Consider the following 22,937-nt stretch of genomic DNA (forward strand, 5'->3'; position numbering starts at 1 on the left):
TGACTCAGTGAAGAAGTTGACTATATCCCTGCTCAGCCTGCAACACAAACTTCAGGAGTGCTTATATCTAATGAAGTCATGGATGGAGAAGAAATTTGATTCAATTCACATTCAATTTGCACTTTCAGAAACAATATGTGAACCTAAACACAGCCATCTTTCAAAATTCACATTTCTCTGAATTTTGCAATGCACTTCTCCCAGCCAAATTATGTACACAAAAATTCATATATTAAGGCAAAAGAATGCATATGTCAGTAAAAATAAGCATGCATTCTATTAGGGGAGATTGTTCTGTGGTCTTAACCCCTTCATGTGTTAATTAGATTTAAGAATGTTAGTTATATGAGACATATTATCCCACAGTCTTAACACTCAGGAGGGTCTGTGGAAAAAGAGATGGTATTTTGAGAATTTGGGGCCTAAGTCATTTAGGACTTTAAGCACTAGTCCAAGCACCTTGATTTGGCCCCAGAAACAAATTGGTACCTAATGTAAGTATTTACTCCAGCAACATCCAAAGTGGAGCCACAATAATTGACTCATAGAAAGCAAAGACACTCCAAAATTACATAGGATAGATAAACACTAATGTTACTAGTGGAGCTGCTGTTAATCTATGATGCATTTCAGAGGGTGCTGCATTTCATATGTTATTGGTTAAACTAATGGTGGTCTTGCGGAACTACAGAGCAGGGCTTTTTATCTTGGCCACTCTTGTACCCAAGCCCCTCCTCTCCCTCCTCCACTCGGAAAATAATTGACATCTATTCAATGCAGATTTTTCCAAGGTTGAAGCAAACACCTAGCTTTTCTTTGCTGCTTTCTAGAAATGGGTTGATGAGGAAAACACACTTTTTCTTTCTTTCTTTCTAGAAATATAACCGTTATGTCAACATTGGTATTACAGTTGCTATTTCAGGGATTAAAGAGGGAGGGGAAGAAAAAGAAATGCCACTGGCAAAATTGTGATATTCTGGGAAGAGATGTTTATTTATTTATTTGCTATCAAATCTAAAAGATGTCAGCTTGACCCTTTTTTCCCAGGCAGAGGAATAAATGCACACACTTCCATTTCTCTCTCTCTCTTTTTTGGTTGAGAGAAAAATATAATAATACACTAAGGAGGGAAATTGCTATTTGACAGCCACTTTGGCCTTTGATCTATTATTCTTTTTACAGTGGATCAGCACAAAGCTACTTAGTGCAGGTCGTCCTGTGAATCTCATAGTCTAGGAGAATGTACTGCATTCACAATAAAACAAGGAAGCTGCCCCAAAGTAGGACTTTTGGTGCATCCATGTGGGAATCTCTCCATCCCTCCCTCCTTCCCTCCCCCTTCAAATCATTCAACATAGGGGTGAATGGAACCCTTTAGACCAGAAATGAGGTACCTGTGGCCTTCTAGAGGTTGTTGTTCTCCATCTCCCATCAGCCCCAGCCAGCATAGCCCATGGTCAGGAATTATGGGAGGTGTCATCCAACAACATCTGAAGGTGCTACATATTCTCCATCTCTGCTCCAGAGAAATATTGCTAAACTTACTGAAAATATATTGCCTTGTCTTGAAATTTCTCAGAAATCTCACCTATCACGAAATATCCAGAATAACTTCATTTTTTAAAAAAAAAATGTAAGATGCATCTAAAATTTGTGGTGACAGTTTATGCATGTGCTGAATCAGATCCCCACCCTAAAATGGGTTGAGTTTTAATAAACCCTTTTGGCTTTTCCTCAAACTTCCTTAGACACCCCATTTTGATTTGAATTTTCTTTAATATCCTGGACCTGGACCAGGAAAGAGAAACACTTTGCCTTGGGCCCACAGACTAAAGAAAAATCAATAGAGCTCCTTCGAAATTGGTGCCATATGCTCTTTGTGAACAGTACTCTTTAACAACTGGGCTCCAATGTTCTGAGCCAGTTGACAATTGCAAATATTTTTCCAAAGACATAGCACAGTTATAAAAAAGCCAATCTGGTAGCTACCAGAAGATATCCAGGCCAGCCTCCACAAACAATGGTTGCCACTGGCCGATCATTTTAAGTTCATGAAAGATATTCTTAGCGACAGGTGGTACTTACACAAAAGGAGTAAAAATCTTAATAAATCATTTTACAAGAACACAAACTCCTTGCCTTTGCACATTGCATTAGTGGCCAACCTTGAGGTCTCAAATTTCAGCAGCACCCTGTGTGATGCCAAAATTTGGTGCCCCCCCACCCTGCCTCTCACCTACCATTCTACATAATAGTTCCAGATCCCCCAGTGGCTCCATGCCCACTACGACTGAACTGGATGTGATCCCTTAAACCCATCTTTGCTTGCATACGCATGCTGCCATATCCTGGAATCATAGTCGTTTCTTTCCACATCTGGTGGTAGTGGTGGTTGCCGTGGCTTGTGTGGTCACAAATCACTGCTGGATATACCACAATTGATGGCCTAGGTCAACAGGCCACCAAATAAAGTCAAGGCTTTTGGCTGTTCATTTCATAAGAGACATTTTTACAAAGCATTCTTTCTCATTGCAAGTGCTGCTAGTGAAGATATACTGAGGCTATCAAGATATATAACCCTCCTGAACGGAGCAATATATTTGCACTGGCTAGCCTCACCATTTCAATCATGTTGGAGCTGAGCTCAGTTCTGAAGTAAATACAGGGCCTTTGTTTTACGTGAGAATCTTTCCCCCCCTCCTGCCAAACATAAAAGGCAGAGGTATCAAATTGGACACCGCCAATCGGTTTCTGCGGGAGAAGCAGGGGGAACGTATGCCCAAACCAGTGGCTGGTACAGCCCAAGCTGACCACAATGTTCAAAAGTGCCAAGAGTGTGTGCATTCCTGCGTGCCAAAATATGAATTGTTCTCCTGCATCATATTCACTAAGTCCCCATTTGCACTACATGTTGAAAGCAGTATCATACCTCTTCAAACAGTCATGACTTCCTCCACAGAATTATGGGAACTGTAATGCTGAGAGTTGTTGGGAGACCCCTTATTCCCCTCACAGAGCTACAATTCTCTGAATGGTTTAACAATCAATCCCACTTCTCAGGAAACTCTGGGAAATGTTGCTCTCTGATGGAAATAGGAGGGTCTCCTGCACAGCTTATGTGTATCTAAGCCAGAGATGGGGGAACTTGTGGTACTTCAGATGTTGCCTTTCCCATTTTCCTGGAAAATCATAGAGTTTTGCCTTCAAGAATTGTATTGCTTGCTTTTATCAAGCTCTCATAGGCCTCTGGCAACCCAAGGAAGAAGTGTTTCCTTAACAATATTTTTCATTCAATTCACCTCCATCATATTTGGATGCCTTTGGATCCAAGTATGAATGCAAATGCCTTTGTTTCCCACTTTCTTACGTGAATAACAAAAGAGGACAGTAAACACAGTAATGGGAAATACAGAGGGAATTCCCTTGTGCTATACCTCAAAGAAGTGCTAACACCTTACTTATCAGTCTCATGGGGTCTTGAATGGATGAGCCAAGACAGACACAATGAATGAAAGCAAAAATAATAAATGCTGTCTCCTTCCCAAGGAAAATAAAATATTATTAATAAGGCAAGGTACATTTAGGATCAATTTGGAAAGAGGAAGAATAATCCCTTCTTTGTTGGATAATTACCGGTAATTATGACACTTAAGCAAAATCCAGACCGTCCATGTTTAGCTCACTGCAAGCTTTCAGAGATGTTACAAATGTTTAGCACATGGTTTTCACCAGATTGTATATCATCCCCAGGCTGACTGCTAGACAAAAGCTACAAAAGCTTCTACTATATTGAATTGAAAAAAGCAGTGCTTCAGGTATGTAATGTTAGACCCTGGGCTTAATTTTAGCTGACAGTGTGGATTGTTTCACTCATTTCAAAATTTGATGAACGAGCCCTGTTGTGTTGGGGAGCTATCCTGCTCATTCTGCTGAGTGGAGCCACAGGCATTTGTACCTTGATGATACCTCCTTATTAAAGTTAATGTAGACTCCAAACACCCAACTAAGGGCCATCCTCTGCATCTCTGCATGTAAGCTCCAAACACTCCAACCCATCTGCTGCATCTCTGCATGATGTAGATGGAGTGCCAATCAGACATGAGTAATTCTCCGATATCTCCCACTCATATGTGATTGCATCATTCAATTAATCCCACTATGGAGAGAGGTCAGAATTACCCATCTGCAGATGAGGGTGTTGACTGCATCTCTGCATGAATTCAGCAACTCTTGCTTCTTCCCTACCAACAGTCAGACAAGAAACTGCCTTAGGATATCAGGCCAACATATTTGTTCATTTAGAATAGGGCAATGTACTCTGGTGGTGATTCTCCTGGCAGAGGCCTTTGCAATTACTTTCTAGCTAATCGTTTTGACTGGAGATGACAGGGACACCCTGTAAGCAAATAATACACTCTTGCCACTGAGCTATGCTGCAAGGAGGCAGACATAGTACAGCCACACATTCAGAAAGCACAGGGGCAGGGAATTATTTTCAAACCCTAAAAATAAACCTTTTGACCTGGACCACATCCACACCTAAAGTTTCAAGCAGTATTATTCCTCTTTAACAGCCATGCTTTCCTCCAAAGGATTAAGGGAACAGAAGCTCGGGATGCTGAGAGCTGAAAGGAGACTCCTATTCCCTTCGCAGATCTGCAGTTCTCAGAGTGGTTAAACAACCAATCCATCTTCCCAGAGAACTCTGGAAATTGTAGCTCTGCAAAGGGAATAGGAGTCTCTTAAAAACTCTTAGCTCCCTTAACAAACTGCAGCTCTCGGGATGCTTTGAAAGAAGCCATGATTGTTATAGCTCCATAATAGTGCTTCACATGTATGATGTGGATGTGGCCCTGTTAAAGAGTGAAGCATGCCTTCCATTTTGATTTGGGAAAGGTAAAGGTAAAGGACCTCCGAACAGTTAAGTCCAGTTGAATTCAACTATGGGTGCGGCACTCATCTCTGCTTTCAGGCCGAAGGAGTTGGCGTTTGTCCACAGACAGCTTTCTGGATCATGATTAAACCACTTCTGGCACACGGGACACCGTGATGAGTGCCAGAGTACACAGAAACACCGTTTCTTCCTTCTCGCCACAGTGGTACCTATTTATCTACTCACGCTGGTATGCTTTCGAATTGTTAGATTGGCAGGAGCTGGGATAGAGAAACAGGAGCTCACCCCGTCATGCGGATTCAAACTGCCAACCTCATGACTGGCAAACCCAAGAGGCTTGGTGCTTTAGACCACGGTGTGTGTATTTAATATAAGAAGTTCAGGAAGCACATGATTGTAGCTTTGACTTTTTTATTCAGAAGTTCCCAGTGTCAAAGAGACAAGCCAGTGCTCAGTCAGAGTGTCTTGCTGAAAATGAATCAATGGATGGTGGAAGTAGAATATGGGTAGCCAAGCTTCATGTGAGAGATATGCCTCAGTTTCCCTTCATCTGCTGCACTAACCTAGGCATTCTCAATTTTTGTTCAGGCCACCATCTCCTTACTTTTCCATGAACTCATCCCTAGTGCCCCATACTGTACCCTATAAAAGCATGATTCAGAATGGCATTTTACATGACCTACTAAGGAAAATGAGAACACCATAACGTTCAAAGCAGTAACTATCAATTGCACATTTATTTAGAATCCAATTAAAGCTATTTCATTAATTCAGCAAAATTTATTAGCTTGATCCAATGATAGAAGCTGTAAAATTGTAATGCTATAAATTGATAAGCATTATATCTCCTAATACTGCAAAAAATGCCTACATATTTTTGTTTTTTACTTGTTATAATTTATGCTGGATATTTTGTTGTGTAAATTATGTTGGAAATCTGTCAAAATATTATTTCTAAAACCCTTTATATTCAAATAATTTATTGCCTACTTTTTATGCCCTTTAAGAACAAATGTTTTGAAGTGTGTGTGTGTGTGTGTGTGTGTGTGTGTGTGTGTGTGTTCATGTGTGGGGTGTATGTGTTCCAAACTGAGTTTTTGACCAGAGCGAAAGAAAGTCTAGTTTCACCCCTGGAGACCTCTTTCACATTATTGAATTATATGGGGACTTGGCCATCTTCCTTTTGTGATGATATACTTTGAAGGGCCCTCCCCCATATTCCCTCTTAATTAGAAAAAATGCTCTTTAACAGAAAACACCAATAATGTCTGGTATTTGAGTCAAATTTCGAAATGGGAAAGAAATACAACATAAAAAGTTTGTGAAGATTTCTCTGCTTATATGTGGGGGGGGGGAGGGAATGTGAACAGGGAACCAAATATGGTTTAAGAAGATCACATTCGGGATGCCTTGTGTGACACCCTGTCATTTTCCTTGAATTGAAACAGCAGTGCATTTGCAAAATTGTGCATTATCTTTCCAGTCTGGGGCAACATATTAACAGCTACCACTCAAAATTAAAAAAGGCTAATTTTTAATTATCTAGAAGTAAGGCAAAATCAGGAACTTCCTTTGTCTAGTCAGGTTCACTGGGTGAGCTTTCAGAGAGGTAACCAAATTATTTAATTGAGCATTTCAATACAAGTTTCTACTCTCATATTACAGGGCTCATGGGGAGATTAGCTTTGGATTAAAACGCAGAGATTTTTTTTAAAAAATTATTATTACCTGCTGTTCTGAAAAGTAAATTTACCCCTGTGGATTCTGGAAAGCCATTCTTTTAATTCTTCATTTGCATGCTTACCTGTCTCATTACTTCTCACAAGTTATCTGATTATTTCCAGCTCTTTTGAAATAAAATTACAGTTAAAAAAATAGCAGGGAAAGGCTAAATTTGGAAAAGGGTACAGAATATATATTTAAAAACAGTATAATAGTGGTTCAGAGAGAAGAGACCAGCTTGTGCTTTTAGCTCTTGAAAATGAACTTTTCCTCCTGTACTATGTTATGCTACAGTCACAAATTGAAGCATGCATGTGCGCACGCGCGCACACACACACACACGTATCTACTATACATCTTTTATCACCTCTAACCAAATTGGGTCTTCTTCCATTGCTCTAAATAAGTTCAGCAATTCAAGAACTAAAACTGGACAACCAACAGACTCTACTATAGACCAAGAGACACACTACTGCTGAACATACATTAATCACAGATATAGTCGAGGCACTAGGTCATTATCATGACAGCTGGCTTGGGTGACCCTGAACTTGCTATTACCTCCTGCATGGGGCCATTTACACTCATAAAGAAAATTAACCCCTTTTCATGTCCAGTTGTTTTCATGTTGTAAGTCACTTTGAGCATGATTTGAACTATGGAATGGTGGCGTAAAAATAAAATTATGTATGTATGTATGTATGTAATATGTAAAAGCTTGGTTTCACCTTGTGACAGAATTTTATTCACAGAACCCTCCTCTGTTCCTGACCTTCCCTGAATTGTTCTGCAGGCCCCGGTCCAATGCTTTTTCATGTGTCACAACTATGGAGGGGGGAACATGTCAATTCCATGTTCTCTCAATTTCTTTCTTCTTCTTTATTTATATTCCAAAGCTGAAATTCTTTATTTAAATTCCTTGTGAGAGTTCCTCATTTAAAGCCATCAGCAATATAAGGTTTCTCCTTATATACAGAATTTTGCCTACTGTACAGATCCCCCCCCCAAGCATTTCCACATAATTCAGAGCCGTTTAGGCTATTTTCACATTTTTGGTGCAAAGACCTGCAGCTCTGCAGCTCAGGGAGGGTGAGCAAAGGACCACTCAGAGGGGAGATGATGGGGCACTATCTTCTATAGTTACAGAGTAACAAGCTGGGCATCTATCTGGTTACATATTTCATTATTATTGCTCCAACAATACTTTTTTTCCTACAAAAATCTAGCTATTCTACAACAAAATGGTGTCCCCCCCCAAGTTAATATGCTTGCCATCAAGGCAGCAGAAGGAAACTGTTTTATTCATGCAGTAATGATGGTGCTATGATTTAAGTGACTTTCAATGCAAGACTGCAAATGCTCAGATAATTTCCTTTCCCCCCCTTTTCTTTTTAATCATGGTTGTCAAAATGTTTTTGCTTGTAGAAGCAAAAATAATTTAGAAGCAGTCGTGAAACAGGGAATGGTGGTGGGGGAAAGAAGAGATGGTAATTGTGAGGATCGCTGTGGTTACAAACATTGCATTAGGAGTCTAAAGCCCCTTCTCCCATCAGACCATCAACTTTAAAGGTCCAAAATTCCCCAATTCCTTTGTTTGAATTTTGCCTCAGGCATGAATGAACTAGCTGGCAGCCCCCCACCCCCATCTTTTATATCAGAATAAGCATAATGGCTTATCAATGGTTGATGTAAGGATTACTGAAATAACATCGTTGACATTTGCATAGCACTCTAGATTGTTCTAAACACTTTCAATATATTATCTCATTATACCTTATGATAATCCTACTAGATAAAGGTAAAGGGACCCCTGACATCAGGTCCAGTCGTGTCCGACTCTGGGGTTGTGGTGCTCATCTCACTCTATAGGCCGAGGGAGCCAGCGTTTGTCCGCAAACAGCTTCCAGGTCATGTGGCCAGCATGACAAAGCCGCTTCTGGCGAACCAGAGCAGCACACGGAAACGCCGTTTACCTTCCCGCTGGAGCGGTCCCTATTTATCTACTTGCACTTTGACGTGCTTTCGAACTGCTAGGTGGGCAGGAGCTGGGACCAAGCAACGGGAGCTCATCCCGTGGCAGGGATTCGAACCGCCGACCTTCTGATCAGCAAGCCCTAAACTCTGTGGTTTAACCCACAGCGCCACCTGGCTGTGATAGATAGGTCAATATTATTATAAACACACACACACACACACAGAGAGAGAGAGAGAGAGAGAGAGAGAGAGAGAGAGAGAGAGCGCCACAGTACTTTCTAGATTAATCCTGGTGCATGTGAAAAAGCTAAGGGGTTTTGGAAAATGATATATAATGAAATGAAGGAAATGTTAACATTGGTAATTCCCACAAAACCCAAGGCTTTTCTTCTAGGGATATTGGGGACAAATGTCCCAAAGAATATGATTTAACTATTTATTTATTTATGTATACAACAACAGCTGCCAGAATTGGGAAGGCAGAAAACATCCCAACCAAAGAGGAATGGATTGTAAAACTAATGGATTAAGCGACATTGGCAAAGCTGACAGCAAGAGTGAGAGACCAAAGTGCTGAACATTTACTTATTTATCTATTTTTGAAGCATGCAAACCCCTTTTTGGAATATTTGAGAAAGAACTATAGTCAAATGAAATCATGGGTAGGATTTGAATTATGAGCAGCAGATTGAGAATGAATAAATGGAACAGAGGAAATATATATTAGATATAGTTTGACATATATTGCAGCAGAATATGGGTGGGAATAAAAACACCACAGAGGTAAGGGTGGGAAGTCACCTTGTAAGAGAAATGTATATTGAATTTGAAGTTAATGTGTTTAAGTTTTCAAAATTGAGTAAAAGTTATTATATAAAAAGTGGGTGAGGGGGGGAGATGAATCCTGGTGTGACCTTTTATATTGGCTATCCTTTCCTTGGTGCCAACAAGAGCATAAAAAGTGATCTTGGATTCATCAAACCTGTAAGATGTGGAAGACTTATGCCGCTTATATTTTTAGACACTGTAGCTGTCTTCATGCAGAACATATTTTTACAGAGAATATTAATAGTACAAAGTGTGACTGGAATGAGGATGGATGATAGTGGTATTTATGATTAACCAAAAGAAAATGGGAGACGGGGGAGTGAGTGAACATGTTCCTGCATGCTGTAGCTGCCAGACTTAGGATCCACCCACCCTCTGTCATATTCTCCCCTCCAGGATCGGCACAACAAAATATATCCATCTCCTTTCTGAATCTAGACAAATAAAGAGAAGAAAGCACAGATCATCATTAACTTTTCTCTCTCTCTCTCTCTCTCTCTCTCTCTCTCTCTCTCTCTCTCTCTCTCTCTCTCTCCTTCTCATATCCCCATGCTTGTTGTCAACCAGTGACACACAAAACCATCTGCACACTAAAATGGTAAGGATTAGTGTTAACACCAATTTTCCCTCTGAAAATTCAGTAGAGATCATATGGCAATGCAGATGTGCTTCCCACATCTGACCCCCGTCTGCATTATACATTTGAAAAAGCATCATACCATGTTAAACAGTAACAACAACAACAACAACAACAACAACAACAACAACAACAACAACAATTTATTTATACCCTGCCCATCTGGCTGGGTTTCCCTAGCCACTCTGGGCGGCTCCCAACAGAATATTAAAACATGATAAAACAGTCAAACATCAAAAGCTTCCCTAAACAGGGTTGCCTTCAGATGTCTTCTAAAAGTCAGATAGTTGTTTATTTCCTTGACATCTGATGGGAGGGTGCTCCACAGGGCAGGCACCACTACTGAGAAGGCCCTCTGCCTGGTTATGACTTCTCCCAAAGAATGCTGGGGACTGTCGTTTGTTAAGGGTGCTGGGCATTGTTAGGAGACCCCTATTCCCCTTGCAGAACTACAATTCTCTGAGGAGATGGGGCGAGGTACCACCATGTAAACCCTTTCCCCCAAAACCTGGGTCTCTAGATGTTTTGGGACTACAGTTCCCATCATCCCTGAGCACTGGTCCTGCTAGCTAGGGATGACGAGAGTTTGGGAGACCCTGGTGCAGATAGACATCAGCCAACTGCTTCATGAGTGTGGGTTGCCATTGCCTGTAGTATAGAGAAGCCCTGAACATGCACTGTGTTTGTGGGATTTGTTTGTGGGGTTGAGTATGAGTATGTGTGCGTATTTTTGCTCAGAAGTGCATTTTCTTTGGGAGCTTAGCTTAAAGTTGCATGACGAAAATGTGCCAAATTCCTACCGCTTCAGAATCCATCCCCTTGGCCCTTCCTCCCCACCCCCCACCCCACTTCTCTTCTTTTCATTTATTTAAAGCATCCATGAATCAGTTGGGAGTCAGCAAAAAGTTAGCATTAATGAGATCATTTCCACAGAAATTGGCTCATTACCATGCCGACTTCCAATGTTTTGTGACAGTCATGAACTCGGTTCTTCTCAATGCGTGTTTGTCTGACTGCCTATTTGAAAATAATGAGGCTTTTAAAAAATAAAACGGCATTTCTCTGTAGTTCTTTTTCTAACAAAAGAAATTATCAATTCAATGACATAGCAAAGCCTCAAGTTACTTTTTGAGTTTCCCTACAATACCAAGAATCATTCATTTAATGTGTCAGCTTGTAACAATACATGGAGTTAGATGGTCTACCTGGAGGATGAGGATTTTAGGGTGGTATGGACCTAAGAAAAACGCTACTGGTCTGAATCACACAAGGGACACCCAACCCTTTTATATTTTTAATCTACTTGTAAAATTTTCGTGTTGAAATAAAATAAAAAATACAGACAACAACAACAACAACAACAAACATAGCACACATAGCAATGCAACAAGAGCCTTAGTAGTGCAACCTATGTGGTCTACTCAGAAGTAAGTCCCATTGTGTTCAGTGGGGCTTGCTCCCAGGTAAGCCACTCCAGGTATTCTACCACAAAGATGGGACACCTATAGCTTTTCAGATGTTGTTGAACTCCAACTCCCATCCAGTGGTCCATGATCAGGGATGATGGACTCCAACATCCCTGTTCTATAGCCTACTGAAATTAAAATTGCAGCAATGGGGAGTGGGCCTTTTATGTTGTGGCACCCAATTGTTGGAACCGCCTCCCCTCTGAAATAAGCCAGGCACCCAACTTAGTGTGTTTGGAGTACTTGTTAAAGACTAATCTGTGCACACAAGCATTTGTTGGTTATAAATACCAAGCTTGTAGTAATTATTCCAGCTTACTGTAAATGTTGTATTCATCCCTCCACCCATGTATTGATTTTATTTTGATAGTATTTCTATTGTTTGTGAACCACTCTGGATTTATTATTTAATCAGCGATAAATGTTTTCAATAAATAAATGAGCTGCGACCATCACACATCTTGTGGCAATGGATCCATAAGGAGATTTACCACTCCATAACTTGTTGTGTTCCCTATTTGCAAAGAAATAAGACCCAGATATCTAGAACAGCTTCTTGCCATCCCTGCTTGGTATTATTATTATTATTATTATTATTATTATTATGACAACAGCATTGGATTTCTTTTAGCCAACATTAATAGATATTGGACTGAAAAGGGGGATTTATTTTGCCTTTGCAAAGGAGTGTTTACGCCAAAGGGTTTCTTCTGTGTGCGTGATAGATTGTTTTAATGATTGACTGTATAGATTTTGACAACCTGCATCCTGCTTATCTCTAATCATTGTTCTTGTCATGACCTGTGGTTTGAACAAATCCTCATATGATGTACTCCTTGTGCACATAGCACTGCTTGGGTTTTAATATCCATCAGTAGTTTGGTTTTGTTATAGCTTATGGGACGCGGGTAGCGCTGTGGGTTAAACCACAGAGCCTAGGGCTTGCTGATCAGAAGGTTGGCGGTTCAAATCCCTGCGGTGGGGTGAGCTCCCATTGTTCAGTCCCAGCTTCTGCCCACCTAGCAGTTCGAAAGCACATCAAAAGTGCAAGTAGATAAATAGGTACCACTCCGGTGGGAAGGTAAATGGTGTTTCCATGTGATGCTCTGGTTCGCCAGAAGCGCCTTTGTCATGCTGGCCACATGACCTGGAAGCTGTACGCCGGCTCCCTCGGCCAGTAAAGCGAGATGAGCGCTGCAACCCCAGAGTCGTCCACGACTGGACCTAATAGTCGGGGTCCCTTTACCTTTATGGCTAAACAAATAAAAAATCCTACTCATAAATGAACTGCTTGATGTCTTAATAAATAATAATAATAATAATAATAATAATAATAATAATAATAATAATTTGCCTGCCCTGAGCCTCTTGTCAGTAAAGAGAAATGGATGGAATGGGGTCTAGGAGCAGTCACAACGGGGTTCTCACTTCTTGTGTTTCGTCTAACCCTTGTTAAAAAAAGAATACCTATTGGAAAGAATTTTCTCCAGTTCCTTTGCATGTTTTATTTGGGGGGCGGCGGGGGGGGAGAGCTGCTAGGGCTGTAGCATTGTGGGGGCACCTTCCTCGCACTAAAACTAAAACTCAAAAAAACAAAAGTTGTGCATCTACCACACAGAGAGACAGACAGAGACAGAGACAGAGACACAGACAGACACACACACACACACACACACACACAGAGAGAGAGAGAGAGAGAGAGAGAGAGAGAGAGCTTGCAGAATGCTGCATCCTTTGGATCCCCCTTTTTTCTTTTTAAGAAAAAGCAGAGCAGTAGGAAAACTTGTAATGCATCCATTCCACTTCGCAGCCAATCCCATGGCAGTTTCAGAACTTCACAATCTGGGAAGAAATCCAGGGAACTGAAGGAGAATTTTGAAAGCCCCCTTAATGGTGAATGAGAACTCGCTCAAAAGAATAAAAATAATCAATGCATTCATTCACCCAGGGATCGGTGAATGAGAAACGTAGAGGTACTTCATTATGTGAAAATGTTTAATTCATACATGTAATTAGATTTTGGTAGCAAGTCATTATAGCTCTATTTAACACTATACAAAAATCACACGCATAATATTTATTTGGTGAATATCACTTCCTTGGTCAATAATGGAATGTGTTGTATTTTAGAATTTATTTTAATGTTTTTTATTGCCTGGGTGCTATTTATTAAGGCATTAATTAGAGAGGCGAGAAGCTGTGTTATTCCTAAAAGTGTAGCTCAGAGACAATTACTCACAAGCTTAGACCCCTTTTAATAAGAGATGTGCAGCACAGTCCCATGCAAACCTTCTCAGAAGTGTGTCCCACACCTCCAGGAAGCTGGTTTTGAATTTTCACTTCCCCTCCTGAGAAACCTTTCAAGGAAGTGGTGGATTGGGGCAGATGTAAAAATGAATGGAACAATCAATGTAAATGTTAACTTTGTAAAATGTGCTAGTTCCCAGTAGTATTGCATGGGGGAAGCAGGGAGGCCATTGCCCCGGGTGCAAAATACTGAGGGGGCGCAACAAGTTGCCCCCATGCAGGCACCAGCTCTCATAGAGATTCCTGCCCTGCCCTGGTGAAAGCAGCAGAGCAGCTCAGGCCCACGGTGAGCTGGCATGGAGGGAGGGAGGTGAGAGATCCCATCAGATCTCTCATCTGGCTCTCATCTAAGCAGGTATCAGGGGGATTTGCCCACTTTGCCAGGCAGGCAGGAGGTGCAGTGTGTTCCCATGACACCAGTGGAGGGAGCCTCTCTGGTGGGTTCAGTGGCTTGCCTGCTCCGGACGCTGGCAACCCATGTTATGCCACTGCTAGTTCCAACACACATGCATACATACTTCTCTGTATCCTCCACCCAGGCATTATCAGCACTATGGACAAATACACTCTGGTTGTGGAGCATGACCAGTAAGGGGTTTGGCCTTGGGAGAGCTCTGATGGCCAAAAAGGAGAAGCCAGTAGAGCTGCATTGGGCTCCTAGTCCTGAGGTTCCCTGCTCTTGTGCTAACAGACCCCCCCCCGGGGGGGAGGGTCAAGGATGGCAGATAAGGACACATATGCAAAGTGTGTACATAGAACAAGGCATATGTACAGGAAATGGAACTGTCACGTCACACCTGGTTTTCTAAAGGACTCTACAAACAATGACAGTTCATTCCTCCCAATATTTGAATCTAAACTTCTTTGCAAAGAGAGATTGTGAAGACAGAGTCCCTCGAATCATTCTGCCTTAACAGGGGGTGTTGTAAGCTGTGAGATGCTTTTATTCCTTTTTGCAAGCATATTATAAACTTGTTTTTTTATGCACCCGCGTATTGGTAAAATGGAGCAGCTGCAGTAATAAAGGCAAATAACTTCAAATCCAGCATTCTGCCAAATGAATGGAACAGCAGGAAGGAAACCTATTTTAGTAAAACGGGAATGGAGTGGAGGAAGGATACCACTTTCAATTTCGGAATGAATCACATTGTATTAAAAAGCTGATACTGCTTCCTAACGTGCTGGGTTTTGTTTGTTTGTTTGTTTGTTTTACTGGTGAGTCAGACCTAGGTTGTGGAAAGCACTCTTAAGTATCCTTTCTGGATATTTGTGGATGGGCTTTGCACACACGTCTCTTTGACTTCTTTTAACAATTACTTCAAAAGAGGCAATTCATTTCCAAGCACATAGATGAAATATGAAAAAGTTGCAGTGAAACAAGAATAAACAGAGACCCCAATCTGACTGACAATTGTCCACAGAAAAAGTCTGTGAATGACAACAAAGGGGACAGTGCAAATGGTGATCCATAGATCATCTAAATTTGTAAAGATTTCCAGTTTTGACATTCAAAGTGTAGATGAAAAAAGTCAAATCCGAATTTTGAATATGACTTCTTTTTACCTTGTAGCCATTTTTGAAATCTTGCTGTTAAATAAATAAACAAAAGGCCCCTGGGGATATTTGGGGGATTGTGGGCAGAGAAGAAGTTGAGCAATCTTCCTGCCCATCAGTCATTATCCTTCATTCTCCATTACCCTGACAGATGTTGTTTAGGTACCATAGCTGTTGTCTACCAAAATAACATCAAGCTTGCCTACCAGAAACTGAATTCAAGACTGGGAAACTGAATTCAAGACAGCTACGCCCTTCCCTAGTCATCCTTATCCATTGACCCACCCCTCAGCAATAACAAGTGATGGCAGAGCAGTAGAATACCAAGCCTAACAATGGTGTGTTGTGCTTTCCGCTTATTGTTAGTTGGAAGGCAATGAAGGAGCCACCGTATCATTTGCTCTGTGTCTCTAATGAGACTCTCATAAAAGCCCAGTCATCCTCTGACCCTGACAGTCAAAGCAATCAGGAGGCAGCACCATTGGACAGTCTGGCTTAAAACCCCACCAGATTGGTGACAAGGAGAGGCTCCTTGGCCTCTTCACATACAAGACAAGATGTAACTTGGCAGTTCTAGAGGGTTGCAGTGAGATTTGTTTCAGCATTTAAAACTCACTGCAACTTTCCCGCAAATTAAAAATCCCAAAATACACAGAGCAGCTTGCAGAGCTCATTGGAATCTATCCAAGCAGAACTTTCAAGTGTTCCACACTGTGTGAAGCACTTCCCATGTGGGTGGGAAAACTCAAAGTGTTCTGCTGCTCAGAGCTTCCCTCTTCACGCCTTTGATCCATAAATGAATGCACCGAGCTCCAACACAAGCTCAACTGGAACATGGAAATCAAAATGTGTCAGTCATTCACCTGTTAACAGGTATCTAAATAAAGAATGCCGATTCGAGATAAATGACTATTTAATGAAGTGAGGAAATAATTAATATTTCATCGCTCATGTAGGGTGGAAGCAAAAGATAGAAATGTTTTGTTTGTTTGTTTGCAGCACTTTGTGCTGCACTGTGAAATTGGAGTGGGGTGAGGGGGAGAAATATTTTAATTGTTAGGAGAAAAAGGCTTCTCAGGCTGAAGCACAGAGATTGACACTGTAGGTTTGAAATCATAAAATGGAGAAGGAGACACTTGCAACTGAATGGAAATGCCCTCCCCCAAGTCAGAACCCCATTAGAAGGCAGATAAGGTGGGAAAATAGAAGCCATTTTCAAACATTTCAAGGGGGAAAGTATATTAAAAGGTATTATTCATTGGAGAGCGAACAAGCCATTGGTGGTGGCCAACAGTGGCACTAGTCTTCTTCTACTTTCAACTTAATTTGGTTTTGAGAAAAAATTCCGTCAAAAGAAATGGTGAAGTTTCTCACGGCAGCTGCCAGATCGACCAGTTGACACCTGCCAACTGGTACCAACTGCATCCTTCTTTGGAATTCTGGGAAGAAATAGCAGGTACTAAATGAAATGGCGGTCACCACTCCCCACCTGCCCTATGACAAGACTAAGTTGAGGATTCTGGAGATAGCCAATCAGCTATTGCTGAGAGGCAACTTACATTGGCCTGTGGCTCATTGAAAAATGTATTCATTTACTTTTGTTTTAAGGGCTGCAGTGGCTGATAACTCCACCTATGAACCTTTTGAAGAATTGGGCCTCTCCTAAAACCCCACATGGATTTCAGTGGTTGGGATTCATCCACTACCACAGGGCTAACAGTAATGTGGTTAACGCCTTCCATCCCACTCCCCCTCTTCTGTTCTGAGGCAATGCTCAGTACAGCAGGCAGAGAAACCAGCAGTAGAAAGAAGGAAGAGCTGTCAAGTTGAGCTGCCATCTTTATTTCTTTTCCTGCAAGGGCTCTCATGTTTTTAATAGCTGTCAAGAAGTAGAAACTCAGCAATGATGGGGGAGGGAAATGTTCCCTATCTGATGTTCCCCCTTGTCACAAAAAATAAGAGCACAAAAGTCAGTGTGCTGTAATGGGCTTAATGGACTTTATAGGGGACTGCATTTGGATGGTGTATATATAAAAAAGGAAACACACTGCAATTCTTCTTTTCTAACACCCCACAATATAAGCACACACACACATACCTACACATCATTATGAAGTGTGCCTTCAATCATAATTCCAATAGAAAGCATCCCTCAATTATTAGAAGACTAGGGAGAAGCTGATGCCACCGCCTCACCATTCTTTTCTTTCCAGGTGTGCTGTGCATGGGACTTCTCAACTCTGGAGATATGTGGTGTGAGAGCGATATCATCCTCAGAATTAAATGCCACTCTCCTGCTAGGATTTTGTGGCAGCCAGTCTTCAGAATGTTCCTCTAGTGCAGGGCCCTTTTGCTTCAGCTGTTTTTGCACTGGCAAAGTGTCAGGGAGAAGTAAGACATTTCTTCGCTTATCATCACTATTTCAAGTGATGGACAGTTCTTTATTCAGAAGATAAATAGGTCTCGGGAGTTTCCAGTCCTCCTGTGAGCCTGGATTGATAAACCAGCCAGCTTCGGCTATCCACTTGCCTCCTCCCATCTCTATAGTGCTTTGAGCCAGGTGCTGTTTCTAAAATAAAAATAAAAATAAAAAATAAAGTTCAAGTCTGATGGAGATGTTGGGTATTTTTTTTTTTTTTATCTGACAACTCTCCCTACTGAGTCTTGTGAACTGCTGTTGAAATTCTCACTACAGATTCCCCCCCCCCCCGATTCCCCTTCCTGGATATGACTCATTTCATGCTGGAGCTAGCAAATCATCTGTTTTGACAGGATCCCATAACCAGATGTGCATTTGGCTATGGAAGATCCACCAGGGGACTAGCACTCTTCAAAAAGAGCCCACTCTTTTCATCAAATCTGTTGGCTTTGCTGTTTTTATTTCAATGCCACCTAGTAAAGCTTTTTATTTTAGTTTTCTAATGACTATATTGCACAGGGTAGCAGAGATTGTATTCTTACTGCCTACTCTCCACCCCACCCCAAAAAAGAAATGTGTCGAGTGGTGGGTAGCAGCAGGAGGAACAAAGATGCCAAAGGTTCTATATTACTGATAACTAATAACTGTAGTGGTGAATAGTTTGTCTTATGAACCTGAAAGTCAGTAGATAAGAGGTAGACTTGAGCACCTAAACAACAGAATGAGGGCTTATCCAGTTGCAGTCGCTACCCAGGTCACCAGGTCATCATGGGGACATTATTCTTATTTAAACCGTTATAACACTGCCTAAATTTGCATTCATGGGTATAAATTATCATACAAAAATCTGTGTGTGTGTCCCCCTCCCCTTTGGTGATGTAAGAAGGAAACGAGGAAGGAAAACAGTGAAAACGTGGAAACAGGGTTAGGAAGCATTCCCATGCCCAAGAAGGTGGCATAAAACCACCCTGTAATCTTCAGATGAGGGGTGGAATAAAAATTTAATAGATGACAAATTAAATAGATGATTAAAAAATCAAGCCAGTGCAAGTTCAGGCGGCATAAAGTTACATTATATCTGTCAGATGTCAATGAAATAAACACCTATCTGACTTTTAGAAGACATCTGAAGGCAGCCCTGTCTACAGAAGTTTTTGGTATGTTACTGTGCATAATGTGTTTTATTTGTTGGAAGCCGTTCAGAGTGGCTGGGCCAACCCAGCCAGATGGGTGGCAGATAGATATAGATATAGATAGATATAGATATAGATATAGATATAGATATAGATATAGATATAGATATAGATATAGATATAGATATAGATATAGATATACACAGTGCCGGATTTATGTATAAGCTAAACAAGCTATAGCTGAGGGACCCCCCAAAAAAAAAATTAAAGGAAAAAAGAATTGGATGTACATTTCCAAAATATAAGATAAAAAACAAATAAAATGAAACCTACATACAGCAACAGTGTTTTGTGTTGTGTAGGCTCCTATGATGCTAGCCTGTTCCCTAAAATATCACTGGTTTGCTCATTTCTATATATAGGATGCCTACATATAGGGTGCAAATGGCTTTAGATACCTATTAGGTCCATAAATTACCATATAACATATATTCAACACAAAAAACAGTGACAATTTGTTGTTGACAAAGGGCAGCTGTACATATAAAGGGCCCCATTACCTTCAGGAGCTTAGGGCCTCATCAAACCTAAATCCAGCCTGGGATATATAGAGATAGATAGATAGATAGATAGATAGATAGATAGATAGATAGATAGATAGATAGATAGATAGATAGATAGATATTCCAAACACCATTCAGGTGTGAGGCTGCTGCTGCTGCTCTGCTTGAGCCTCGCCGAGGGAAAACAAGGCTTTAATAAAGAGTTCTATGCCCAATTACCAGGAAATGTGACAGAAGTGAAGAGGCTAAAGATCCAGCCTAAGTCCCCACTCTCTGTTCCCAGTCCTGCCACACCCCTGGAATTCCCCCTTTCCTGTGGATCTGCTGGGCTCTAGATCTGCTGGCATATCTCTGGCTAAGCCAAAATCGGTGCCACAATGCTCATCCTAGTGGATCTTGCCATAGGATTGCCCCTTCCAAGGTATACAATATGTCCATGGAATGCAAGGCTTAGGAAAGCAATTGTCCATGAATTTGAATGAGCCAATTTTTTTGGCCTCTATCATTTCTATGAGGAGATCTGAAATTGGGTATTTCAGAAGTGCCTGAAAAAAAAATTGTGGGCAATGTGTCTTCTTTTTCTTTCTCTTTTTTTCTTTTGGTAAATATGAAATATACGGTGATACTTTCAGAGAGAGAGAGAGAGAAGAAAAAGGTGAAGATTTCTAAAGGTGTACATGACTAATTTACAATAGTATGCTGTTAAATTGTTACAGGAACCTTACTTGCAAATCCATGAAAATTAAGCTTTCAGATTCTTTTCTATCAGAAAATGAATACTAATGACAGCAGTGATAGGCAGAGCCAGTAATAGACAAGTGTGTAAAGTGTGTGTGTGTGTGTGTGTGTGTGTGTGTGTCACATTTCTGCCCCGCACAGCCAAGTGTTGTCTTCAAAAAGGTGATGAATATTTCATTATCTCACTGGAGCATCTCTCTATTCTCTATTATTATGTAGCCTTAACCACACAGTGATACTTAATTCACTCCATTTCCAGTGGAACTAAATAAGTTCTTTATACTATTCTACTTCACTTTGCCCTGAATGAGATGCAAAAAAGCATCAGTTGCAGGAGGGGTTATCTAAAAATATATATATATATGGGGGGGGAAATAAAAAAAATGCTTTCTTAACTTCACCAAGGGAATTCATCTGCAATCATAGAAAACACACACACACACACACACACTTTCTCTCATTGCTATCTCAAACTGTGAAGAAATTTGACAGTCAAGCTCATTTAGAAATTGACAACCCTTATTGCAGGGGGTGGGCAGGGGAATCACCATGCAGGTACAACAGATCTACCAACACCAGCAAATTCAGATATTAGTCTGAAACACCATCCTCTTCCTTCCCCCAATACTAGTATGCTGTGTCATTCCTGTGGCACTCCCTTCAACTGCCGTGGCCATTAAGTGCCTGTGCCTGCAATTAAAATCACAAAACACGCATCAAATTAAAGCATAGAAACATAGCCTGTTGGACTTTTGAAATATGCCCTTGCGAGTTCCAAAACCTCTCTGTTCTCCTAGCATGGGAAAATACCACACATTGAGTAAGGTTAACAAATGGTTTACTTACAAACTCTTCAAAGATCAAGTTCATGTGCATGTGCTTATGCTGGCATTGCCTAGCTGTGGCAGGAATCACTTGACCGAACCAGTGATCCACTGGATCCTAATTCATTCCTCTTGGCAGATCTTGGGTTTTGATTGCTCTCTTATTCATGCGCTGAGTAAATCCACTGAAGTCAATGGTACATAGGTCATTTAAGGCCTTTGGGTTTCCGGTTTGCTTTGTGTATGACTTGGTCTGGCTCCAACCCAATGGCTCCAACCCAATGATGTTAATAGCATTATATTTTTTACTTCTTCAGATACACTGAAACAGAAGTCACCAGACCCTTATATATAGTGAGAGAGTGGGGAGGGGCATTACTCAGAAGGGTGGTGGGAATGGGTGATTGGCTGATAGGTGTGGAAAACCTGTTGACGACTCTTAACGGCTGCAATTAGTCTTGCAGGAAAAAGCAAGGGGTGAGATGGCTAAAGATAGCTTTGTCGTGTATAATGAGATAAGAATCCAATGTCTTTGTTCAGACTAGGTCTCTCCATGGTTTTAAATTTGGTAATTAGTTGCAATTCAGCAACTTCTTTTTCAGTCTATTTCTGAAGTTCCTTTGTATTAAGACAGCTACTTTGAGATCTTGCATAGAATGTCCTGGGAGACTGAAGTGTTCTCCTACTGGTTTCTCTGTCTTGTGATTCCTGATATCAGATTTATGTCCATTTATCCTTTGGCGTAGGGTTTGGCCTGTTTGTCCAATATAGAGAGCTGAAGGGTACTGTTGGCATTTGAGAGAACTGGTCTGAACAAAGACATTGGGTTCTTATCTCTGGTGAGTTCTGTTTCAGTGTATCTGAAGAAGTGTGCATGCACATGAAAGCTCATACCGAGAACAAACTTAGTTGGTCTCTAAGGTGCTACTGGAAGGAATTTTTTTAAAATTTGGTTTTATATAATAGTTGGCATCAAATTTCAGCTAGTAAAATTGTGAGGCAAATGTTGAGATATTCCTGCTGAGGTAAATTCCCTGAAGAATGCTGAGATAAAAACAAACACAGTTTGAGAAGATTAGCAAAATTCACCAGGGAGTTTCCCGAAATGTTTGGGGGATGTTGTATGTGTGTGTTTGTAGTGACTATTCTGAGCCCATTTACCTGGCAACAATCACTGAGTTCAATAGAGCTTTTTTTTTTCAGTAGACACAGTTGAGATTTCACTGCAACTATCTACTTGAGGCCTGCAGAGAACATTAACATCTATGCCATGGATGTCCTTGGTCTTCACTTGTGCTTTGTGGGAAGAAGAAAAAACCTTATTCAGTCTGTGAAGTAGTCCTTCTTTTCGTAAAATTGTAACCCCCATTCTTACCATTCTATTAATTGATTCTTAATTGCCCTCAGAAAAATGGGAGCTGTTTATTTGTGCCATTAGATTTGGGTAGACAAAGACATCACTGATGCCAAACAGAGACATTTCAGAGGGACACAAATGGTGCTTAGATCACTGAGTGGGCAAACATATTCCTTCCCATTTTCACCCTCACATTAGATTATACTTGAAACATCTCCAAAAAAGTGGGCTGCTTTTTTTCATCATTATCACCCCACCATTTCTATTCAACACAATTTTTTCTCATTTTCTTGTGACACAGTTCCCATGTGAAAAATTAAACCGTTGGTTATAATTGAAAGCAGAGTTAAGTGCTTTATTTAAGCCCATTGATTCCAGCGGAGATCCATTTGATTGGATTGTAATCAGCAGGTACCAAATCAAAGAAAACGTCTGAAAGCTACCTTTTTCTATATTTTTGAGATGGCTTTTTCACTTGAAAGCCTTTGCCATGCAAACACCTCTCCATACAATGTATGCAC

The sequence above is a fragment of the Lacerta agilis genome, chromosome 7 (genome assembly GCF_009819535.1).
Source record: "Lacerta agilis isolate rLacAgi1 chromosome 7, rLacAgi1.pri, whole genome shotgun sequence".
Classification (NCBI taxonomy): Eukaryota; Metazoa; Chordata; class Lepidosauria; order Squamata; family Lacertidae; genus Lacerta; species Lacerta agilis.